Below are 11,195 nucleotides of genomic sequence, written 5' to 3'. Positions count from 1 at the left end.
CTTCGGACGATGGTCAAGCGTTGCAACTATTCTCGCCCGACATCGAAGAGCGTCTTGTCCGAGACCGTTTCCTCGTGGGCTTGCTTGACCGCAAGCTCTCGGACCAGCTTCGTCGGAACCCGAGATTGACGTTGCGTGAAGCGCTCACGCACCTTCGCCAGCACGAAGACGCCGATAACGAACGCAAGGCTCGTGACTGCTGATTCATCGACGCTCGCCATCGACGCCGCTCGCGTTCGCACCAACGTCGCTCGCGTTCGCAAGGAAAAGCCAGCGTCAGCGTCTCCTCGCAACGCAGCAGCTGTGCCCATTCTGCGGACGCACATCGCATCCTCGCGCCGACTGTCTGGCTCGCAGAGCGTCCTGCAATTTTTGCCGCAAAAGTGGCCACTTCAAGAACGTGTGCCTTAAGAAGAAACGCGGCAGCAGGAAGCGCACACCAGGAAGCGCCTTCTACCAGCTCCATCGAGCTACATGCAGTTGCGGGAGAGCGTCCGAACGCGAAGTTCGTCGAAGTACTCGTCGATGGGTGTCCACTTTCCTTCAAGGTGGACTCTGGCGCCGAAGTTTCTATCGTACCCAGTACGTTCCCTGGCGTCCCCTCGAAGCTTCAAGACCCCAAAAGCGAATTGAAAGGCCCTGGCAACAACGTTCTACCGGTCTTGGGCACTTGCGTTGCTACCTTGTCATGGCACGGCAAGTTCACCAAGCTGCTACTCTACGTCCTGGCAACCAAGACGGTCCCGCTGCTGGGCTTCCCGGCAATCCAGGCCTTGGGCGTCTGCACGTTTGTCGACCAAGTCTCGGGGACTCCACAGCCCTCGGGCGACTTGCGTCTCGATCCCAGCCTCTTCCGAGGACTTGAGACACTGGTTTCAAACTGCCCCACGTGCGCCGAAACCAGGGTGCAGCGCTCGGAACCTATGCTGCCGTCAGCCACTCCAACTCGGCCCTGGGAAGAGGTGGGCGTCGATCTGTTTCATTTGAACGGCCAGGACTACGTCCTTCTGGTGGATTACCGGTCACTTTACCGGTACTTACCGGTGGTGTCATTTAAGCAGAGCAGCGACTTAAAAAAATTATAACAAGCTGTATAAGACTTACGGCACTTGCTTTCACCGTAAGCTGTATGAACATTAAAACTACTCAAAGAAAGTAGACATATCGGCTTCATAATTCTTCCAAATGGTGTGCACGTGAAACGTCTTGTAAAGCAGTGATGATGCAATCTGCCACTTCGCAACGCACACATGACCCTTGTGCAAATGTGAATACATATAGCTCCTTGCAATCATTGACATATCAGTACAGACGTCTGACATCTGCTGAACGGTGTGATGCGTGTAACACTACCGTATTGTATGCGTACTTGCCAATTATAAGGCTTGGTAACATGGCAAGGAAAGTGCTGTTTGAGTGTTCGATTTGTAAATTGTTGCTGAAGAACTTTCTATCTTTGCAGACATCAAAGTGGCTCTGTGTGGTAGCCTGGTGTCAGGACTTGGAGCCAAGGACAGTGACGTGGACATCACTCTTCTGGCGAAAGCAGTAAGTTAACCTCACAAGTCTCCTACAATCTTTCAGGAGTTCACAATTACCAATCGTGAATTTAGTTGTAATTTGTTTGGACATGGTTTACCGTGGTGTCCGTATTTTCCCTCCTAGCGAAAAAAAAAGTTGCGTTACAAAGAAAAGTGTGTACCTCTTACAGGACCACGGGGATGATCTGGGATTGCTCAACCACGTGGCAGGCACATTGAAAAGATCAGGTAAACAACTCTCTTATTGGCGATAATTACTACACCTTGCGCCAGTAGATAGAGTGTCAGTTGAAATTCCAAGCACTACGTCTCCCTATTAGGGGCAAAATTCACCATCGTGATTGAGAACGTTGAAGCAAGCCTATGCACCAAGTAATTCAGATGTGACGGCAGGTATGAGCGTCGTCTTCTAAGGTGCTACTTGGCCATTTGGGATCAAAACTTTAGGCGATCGCATAGTATCGCTGTGGTTTTGACAAGGTTACCTTATATTCACAAAAGTGATGTTTTTCTGTAGTTCGTTTTTAGGAAGGTTGGCGCTTTTCTGGAAAACGTTAGCCATGTGTGTCAGGTTGTTATTTGAGTTTATTTTTTTACCTACCCTTGGTTCAGGCTCGCGCAGACGAGAGTAGTGTCGGACTGAAACTTTGAAGTTGTGAGCTCCACTTAGCTAACTGCGCTGTAGCCAGTCTGAGCAAACTGCGCATCGTCTTCTGCATTACAGACGAAAAGCGGCGGATTTCGCACTTTCACTGACTTCGCAATTTCTGGCTGTGTATACGTCTTGCAGACTGCGCACTTTGCCTGAGGTCGCAATTTCTGGCTGTGTACATGCGTTTGCCTGAAACGACGAGACAGTGTGCGAGTTTCGTTTCACTAACAAATCTAGACAAACCGCTACTAATTACGGCGCCAATGAGCAACGCACGAAGGCACTTCTCTATGCATATAATACAGCGTGGAGTGTTAAACAGCCTGCACTATCCGCGAGTCAGATAATTTTGTTTTCTTATAGGATTAGTTGTCCTTCAGCTCAGGCAGTGGCGTGGACAGGGGGGGGGGGGGGGCTGATGGGGCTTCAGACCCCCCCCCCCCCCCCCCTTCCCCCCCAAGTATTTTCGTGCTGGCATGCCCCGCCGACAATCACAGCGAACGGCGCCGGGAATAATTATGCATTTTGTGTTCAATGTTTTTTTTTCACGCTCGATAAGACATTTCGGCACGAACATTGCGAACTCGGGCTGGATTTCATGGCTACGCCATTACACCTGGAGTCGCATGACGCAAGGAGCCCCATGCGAGCGCGAACTTTCAAGGACTTTTCTATAGCGAGCGGGCGCGTTGCGGCATCTCGCAGCGGCCGCGGAATCTACGGAGCGCATGAATTTCAATTGCAAAACTTCATGGGTATAAAATTATCCAACTTTTGACGCGAAAGGTGCACTGATATTTCCAAAGGCGTGCTTTAACAGATTTTCAATTCTGGAACTTTATGGGTTTAATGTTCCTATAATCTTCGGCCGACAAGCGCGCACTGGAGCCCTCGTGTCCAAGCCGTTCCAGAACTGGAAGCAGGCGCTCGCAATCTTCCAGACACACACAAAAGAAGAAAGTTAAGGGCCTATTTTGAGGCAGTTCTTTTTTGCGGACAAGGTTTGGCTCTCCGTGGCCATAGGAACAGTGGTCCTATGGATTTAAGCAAAGCCCCCGCTGAAAATACTGGTATTTTCAGAACGCTTCTTCGCATGTGAGCTAATTGTGGAGATACATGTCTGAAAAACCATTTGGAAAGTTGCCCCAGCAATGCCTCGTAATTAAGCCCAGATGTACAAAACCAAATTATAGAAATTTGTGGTGAAATTATCAAAGAAAGCCTAGATGCAAAAGTAAACGCTGCAGGTTGCTTCTCCATACTTGCTGACGCACCGACGGATATTACTGGTATCGAACAGTTTACGTTTTGTGCAAGGTACCTAAACAAGGATGCCAACGACATAGAAGCAGTGTTTAGGTTTTAGCACCGTAATAGCTGCCCTCACTCATTGCGACGGCAGGTTGTAGGTAAATGTTTACAAACGGCTGCATATTCTAGTCACCCTTCCAGTGACCACTGCCAGCGCAGTGAGAATATTTTTTAACACGAGATTACTAAAAAAAACTACTTGCGCTCTACAATGTCTGAGGAACGCATGGTTAGGCTAGCGCTTCTATACGCCCACAGAGATGTCGGCATTGACAGAAGTCATTGACCGCTTCGCTAAACTTCCCCGCCGAGTGATGTTTGTCCTTTAGATAGCCAAGTAGCAAAAATCAATGCAAGTAAAAAACTCTGTTCCTTCTGGTCTATAAACGCCTAATTATGAAAACGTATGACTGATCATTGGGTTTTAAAACCGCAGAAATTTTCACCGTTTACTCGAACAGTTAGCATCATGATAAAAATTATCATGCGAATACGAAAATTACGAGGACATCAATAACCAATTTTGACCGACGTTACCCATTGAAAGCCCGGCCCACGCGGCGTTTCCCAACAAACACACTCGGATGTTGGTTAGTTCAACTTGCCGCATGATCTGTGGCTTTCGTTTGACCTTTTCTTTCCTTTTTAGCTACCTGCTTTTACTTCTTTGTTGAACCGAAGCAATACCCTTCTTTAATTTTGGGTACAGCATATTTGTTCCCGCTCTGCAGGCAGTTAAATTACACATTTTCGTACTGATTTTTGTATTATTCCTCTATTCTACCTATACGGTGCGGTCGCGACCGCTACATGACCCAAGTACATATCACGATTTCTGCAACATAGTTTTGTCGTTGCCTGGATTGTCTCTTTCTATGCGTACAGTTTACTATCTGTTAGTGCGCAACATGTTTATTTGTCTTGTTTGCTCGTTATATACACTGGTGTTAGCTTAACTACGTACATTTATTGGAGACTTATACGTATAATTAAATATCTTGTCGCTAGGTTTTGTGTATACAAGCAGTGAACTTTTTTTCCAGCGACATTTTTTTTTGCCCTTTATGAAGTTGTATCTTGGCATTTTTATATTTCATTCTATCTTCGAACTGTCTAATGTATATTTTGCGGAACCCCTGCTTTTTATATGTACTCACTGTTGCGACTATAATATCGGTATAAGTACAATACACGACCGGGTAACAGCTGCTCCTGCGCAATCTATTGCAACGAAGTACAGCGTCATTCAGGTTTTTCCCTGGCCATTGGACTGTAGTACAAAAGTGTAAGCAAGGCTTCTTGAGTGACAACTATGCATGCAAAATGTTTGTCCTCAACTTGTTCATTTCATGGCCTTTGCGTTTTTTATATCAGCTACATGCACTTCTTTGCTGGTTTCGAACTGATACATAGTTATAAAGTTCGTGATATTTTCTTTACTTATTAAATATACAAAAAAAAGAACGTGTAAGCATTAATATCAGTTATTTCTGACACAATGTTTGGGACATACGAATGTATTCTTTTATGAAAAAATACATATTTGACTTAATTCGTTTGCAGCATCTAATATACAATGGCATTGACAGTGGCAGTGCAGTTATTATTCATGTATTTGATCCCTCGACAAATTCTATAAGGAGGAAGCCGCTCTCCAACGTGAGCCACCCCCGAACAAAATTTCTTTCTACGCCACTGTGTCAATCACTTCTCAGAACGTGCACTTTCATGGGGAATGATTTATGCGCCACAGCAGCGTTTTTTAAGAAGTGAGCGAACTTGACTGAATCGAAATTTTACTGTGCTATAACCTCACTATTTTACCCAGAAAAGCCAATTATCGCGTGTAACTTTATTCTTCGTGTGAATAACTGGTCAGCACGTGCATTATCATGGGAAGTGATTTATGCGCCCAACGATCACTTTTTCAGTACAATCATTGCGTTTTACCGGTGCTAACGTGTGCGGCAGAAACTGGGGATTAACAAAGAAACTCGAGAACAAGTTAAGAACCGCACAAAAATCGATGGAACGAAAAATGTTAGGCGTAACATGGATAGGAAGAGAGCTGTGTGAATCAGAGGGTAAACGGGGATAGCGGATATTCTAATTGAGATTAAGACAGGAAAATGAGGCTCGGCAGGCCACGTAATGCGTAGGGCAGATAACCGGTAGACCATTAGAGTTAACACTGGCCTGGCGCTCTTTGGGCATACCTGGCCCTTGCGCCATTAAACACCATACATCATCAGAGTTACACAATGAGTGCCAAAAGACAGGAAGCGCAGTCGAGGACGGCGAAAAACTAGGTGGGGTAATGACATTAGTGAATTTGCAGGTGGAAACTGGAAATAGTTAGAACAAGACAGGGGTAACAAGACAGGCGTTCGTCCTGGAGTGGACATTGAAATAAGCTGGTGATAAGGATGATGACTCAAAAATATTTTTTATGACTACTGGGTATCCATAGAAGTAGAAATTTGAACCACTATTCCTTTCGTGGATTGAATCAAAACAAATATAATGGCATCGGAAGTGCGTTTGATTGCTTCTGCGTCTTCTAACCCAACTTCGAGCGCGCTCCCACACGTTCTTCGGCAGCCTTTCCGCTGCCCATCACGGCGGCGACACAAATATATTCCTTACACATTGAAAAAAAAAATTAAGCAACTACTACTTGGACACATTGGCGAAGGCGGGTGGCCAATGATGACAAGGAGCTCATACGAAAGAAAAGCTCTGCGAATTCGGCCTCCATTTCTAGTTGTCTGCGGAGGTAGCAATGAAAGACGAAAAAAAAGGGCGGTAACGTGGACATGCCACGCGCAGAGCCGTTGGCGCGCGCTGGCTGACGGAACAGCCTTGCGGCGGGCCCCTCGACTACGCCGGCAGGCCTGGCCGAGGTGGCCAGACGTTGCCCAGCCGCCCGCCACCCGCCGGTGGCCTGACCATGGGCCCGCCCCGCCCGCTTGGCGAGCACTGAGATATACCTAAGCGCGACTACTACTGAAAAATGTCCAACGCAGGAAACTGGAACGCCGAGTGCCACCCGACGCCAGTCCGTCAACCACAGAGGGACATAAACAAAGGCCGCCCAAAAGGCTCGAAGAGGACAAGGAAGGCGAGGGCGTGAACCGCGGGCCGGCGCCAAGTAGGACCTCAGAAGTCGTGCGTCACTCGACCATGAGCCACGACATTATGAATTATTTCCGAGAAAATAGTATCACTGAACATGAGAAGAAACACCGGCAGTTTCTATTCAAGGAAATAGCTGCCTTGATCGAGACTGACCTCAACGGTGAGTACCCGTTGGCTTTTCAGGATCATTCCTCTACCACGGCCGCTGGATAAAAAAAGTGCGACTACGGCACAATGCCACGTGAATTCAGGGTTCCGTAGAGTGATGCGTAATTTACCCCTCGAGTAGCGATGACTGTTGGCTTCACGTGCGCAGGTGTGTTCGCGTACTCCTAGTGTTGAAGTATTCTGCGTTTTTGAGGCGTTCGCCTCGGGACGAACACGTGCGCTCCCCGCCGCCTCAACTCCTCAGGACGCCAGTGTTGTGACGGCGAGTTCTTCCGAATATGAACTGAGCTCGGCTTACACTGCTTAGTGCTCGCGGTACGCGATGCTAGCAAGGAAATGTTGACTTCAGTTTATACGACCTCTAAGACCACAAACATTACTTGGCGTATACTTGGCAATTATCACTATCAATGATTCTCCTTTATGACAGAGCAGCGACTTGAAAAAAATTATAACAAGCTGTACAAGACTTCCGGCACTTGCTTTCACCGTAAGCTGTATGGACGTTAAAACAACTCAAAGAAAGTAGACATATCGGCTTCATAATTGTTCCAAGTGTATGCACGTGAAACGACTTGTAAAGCAGTGATGATGCAATCCGCCACTTCGCAACGCACTCATCACCCTTGTGCAAATGCGAATACATATATACATATAGCTCGTTGGAATAATTGAAATATCAGTATAGTCGTCTGACATCTGCTGAACGGTCTGATGCGTGTAACTAACACTAGTGTATTATGTGCATAGCTGCCAATTACAAGGCTTGGTAACTTTGCATGGGAAGTGCTGTTGGAGTGCTTAATTTGTAAATTGTTTATGAGGAACTTTCTATCGTTGCAGACATCAAAGTGGCTCTGTGTGGTAGCCTGGTGTCAGGACTTGGAGCCAAGGACAGTGACGTAGACATGACTCTACTGACGAAAGCAGTAAGTTAACCTCACAAGTCTCCTACAATCTTTCAGGGGTTCACAATTACCAATCCTGAATTTAGTTGTAGTTTGCTTGGACATGGTTATCCGTGGTGTCTGAATTTTCCCTCCTAGCGAAAAAAAAAAGTTGCGTTACAAAGAAAAGTGTGTACATCTTACAGGACCACGGTGATGATCTGGGCTTGCTCAACGATGTGGCAGGCACATTGAAAAGATAAGGTAAACAACTTTCTTATTGGCAATAGTTACTACACCCTGCGCCAGTAGATAGTGTCCGTTGAAATTCCAAGCACTAAGTATCCCTATTTGTGGCGAAATTCGCCATCTTGACTGAGAACGTTGAAGCAAGCCTGTGCACAAAGTCATTCAGATGCGACGGCAGGTATGAGCGTCGTCTTCTAAGGTGCTACTTGGCCATTTGGGATCATAACATTAGGCGATCGAATAGTATCGCTGTGGTTTTGACAAGGTTACCTTATATTCACAAAAGTGATGTTTTTCTGTAGTTCGTATTTAGGAAGGTTGGGGCGTTTCTGGAAAACTTTAGCCATGTGGGTCGGGTTGTTATTTGAGTTTATTTTTTTTACCTACTCTTGGTTCAGGCTCGCGCAGACGAGAGTAGTGTCGGGCTGAGACTATGAAGTTGTGTGCTTCACTTAGCTGACTGCGCTGTAGCCAGTGAGAACAAACTGCGCATCGTCTTCTACATTACAGACGAAAAGCGGCGGATTCCGCACTTTTCCTGACTTAGCAATTTCTTGCTGTGTATATGTCTTGCAGACTGCGCACTTTGCCTGACTTCCCAATTTCTGGCTCTGTATATGCCTTTACCTGAAACGACAAGCCAGTGTGCGAGTTTCGTTTCACCCACAAATCTAGACAAACTGCAGCGAAATACGGCGCCAATGAGCAGCTCACGAAGTCACTTCTCTATGCATATAATACAGCGTGGAGTCTGAAACAGCCTGCACCATCCGCGAGTCAGATCATTTTGTTTCATAAACGCCTAATTATGAAAACGATGGCTGTTCGTTGGGTTTTAAAACCGCAGGAATTTTCACCGTTTCCTCTTAACAGTTAGCATCATGATCAAAATTATCATGCGAATACGAAAATTACGAGGACATCAATAACCAATTTTGACCGACCTTGCTCATTGAAAGCGCCGCCCACTTGGCGTTTCCCAACAAACACACACGGATATTGGGTAGTTCAACTTGCCGCATGATCTGTGGCTTTCGTTTGGCCTTTTCGTTCCTGTTTAGCTACCTGATTTTACTTCTTTTTTGAACCGAAGCAATAACGTTCTTTAATTTTGGGTATATCATACTTTGTTCCCGCTCTGCAGGCAGTTAAATTACACATTTTCGTACTGATTTCTGTATTATTGCTCGTATTCTACCCATATGGTGCTGTCGCGACCGCCACATGGCCCAAGTATATATCAAGATTTCTGCGACATAGTTTTGTTCTTGCCTGGATCGTCTGTCTTTCTATGCGTAAAGTTTACTATCTATGACTGCGCAACATGCTTATTTGTCTTGTTTCACGCGTTATATACACTGGTGTTTGCTTAAATACGTCCATTTCTTGGAGACTTATACCTATAATTAAATATCTTGTCACGAGGTTTTGTGTATACAAGCAGTGAACTTTGTTTCCAGCGGCACTTTCTTGCCATTTATCAAGTTTTATCTTGGCATTTTTATATTGCATTCTATCTACGAACTGCTAATGTATATTTTGCAGAACTCTTGCTTTTTACATGTACTCACTGTTGCGACTATAATATCGGTATAATTACAATACAAGACGGGTAACAGCTGCTCCTGCGCAACCTATATCAACCAAGTACAACCTCATTCAGGTTTTTCCCTGGCCATTGGACATATACAAAAGTGTAAACAAGGTTCTTGAGTGAGAACTATGCATGAAAATGTTTCTCCTCAACTTGTTCATTTCATGGCCTTTACGTTTTTTATATCAGCTGCACGCACTGCTTTGATGGTTTCAATGTTCTTTACTAATTAAATATACAAAAAAATCCCGGAAGCATAATTATCAGTTATTTCTGACACAATGTTTGGGATATACGAATGTATTCTTTTATGAAAAAATACATATTTTACTTAATTCGTTTGCAGCATCTAATATACAATTGCATTGGCAGTGGCAGTGCAGTTATTATTCATGTATTTGATACCTCGACAAGTTCTATAAGAAGGAAGCCGCTCTCCAACGTGAGCCACCGCCGAACAAAATTTCTTTCTACGCCACTGTGTCAATCATTTCTCAGAACGTGCACTCTCATGGGGAATGATTTATGCGGCTAACGAGCACTTTTTAAGTACCATCATTACATTCTACCGGTGCTAACGTATGCGGCAGAAACTTGGGATTCACAATGAAACCCGAGAACAAGTTAAGGACCGTACAAAGAGCGATGGAACGAAAAATGTTAGGCGTAACATGAATAGATAGGAAGAGAGCGGGGTTGATCAGAGAGCAAACGGGGATAGCCGATATTCTAATTGAGATTAAGACAGAGAAATGAAGCTGGGCAGGCCACGTAATGCGTTGGGCAGATAACCGGTAGACCGTTAGAGTTACACAATGAGTGCCAAAAGACAGGAAGCGCACTTGAGGACGGCGAAAAACTAGGTGGGCTGATGAAATTCGTGAATTTGCAGGTGGAAACGGGAATTAGCTAGAACAAGACAGGGGTAACAAGACAGGCGTTCGTCCTGGAGTGGACATAGAAATAAGCTGGTGATAACGATGATGACTCAAATATTTTTTATGACTACTGGGTATCCACAGAAGTAGAAATTTGAACAACTGATCCTTTAGTGGATTGAATCAAAACAAACATAATGGCATCCAAAGTGCATTTGATTGCTTCTGCGTCTTCTAACCCCAGCTTAGGGCGCTCTCCCCCATGTTCTTCGGCAGCGTCTCCGCTGCCCAACACGGCGGCGACACAAATATATTCCTTACACATTTAAAAACAAATTAAGCAACTACTACTTGGACACATTGGCGAAGGCGGGTGACCAGTGATGACAAGCAGTTCCTACGAAAGAAAAGCTCTGCGAATTCGGCCTCAAATTCTACTTCTCTGCGGAGGTACCAATGAAATACAAAAAAAAGGGGCGGTAACGTGGGCGTGCCATGCGCAGAGCCGTTGGCGCGCGCTGGCTGACGGAACAGCCTTGCGGCGTGCCCCTCGACGACGCCGGCAGGCCTGGCCGAGGTGGCCATATGTTGCCCAGCCGCCCGCCACCCGCCGGTGGCCCGACCACCGGCCCGCCCCGCCGTCATGGCGAGCACTGAGATATAGCTAAGCGCGACTACTACTGAAAAATGTCAACGCAGGAAACTGGAACGCCGAGTGCCAAGCGACGCCAGTCGTCAACCACAGAGGGACATAAAGAAAGGCCGCCCCCAAAAGGA

The 11,195-nt window shown here is 46.0% G+C and overlaps 1 long non-coding RNA gene across 1 annotated transcript; it reads left to right on the top strand.

Annotated features, from left to right (window-relative positions):
* The first annotated feature begins 1,511 nt into the window (after positions 1–1,511).
* On the top strand, positions 1,512–6,565 carry LOC125940807 (uncharacterized). The gene is made up of 3 exons (XR_007464014.1): positions 1,512–1,548; positions 1,712–1,769; positions 6,531–6,565. It is a non-coding gene; the product is annotated as an uncharacterized LOC125940807 (long non-coding RNA).
* Positions 6,566–11,195: the final 4,630 nt, after the last annotated feature.

This window comes from Dermacentor silvarum, chromosome 10 (assembly GCF_013339745.2).
Source record: "Dermacentor silvarum isolate Dsil-2018 chromosome 10, BIME_Dsil_1.4, whole genome shotgun sequence".
In the NCBI taxonomy this organism is placed as follows: domain Eukaryota; kingdom Metazoa; phylum Arthropoda; class Arachnida; order Ixodida; family Ixodidae; genus Dermacentor; species Dermacentor silvarum.
The sequence above is the reverse complement of the archived record's forward strand: the minus strand, read 5'-3'. Positions and strand labels throughout refer to the sequence as shown.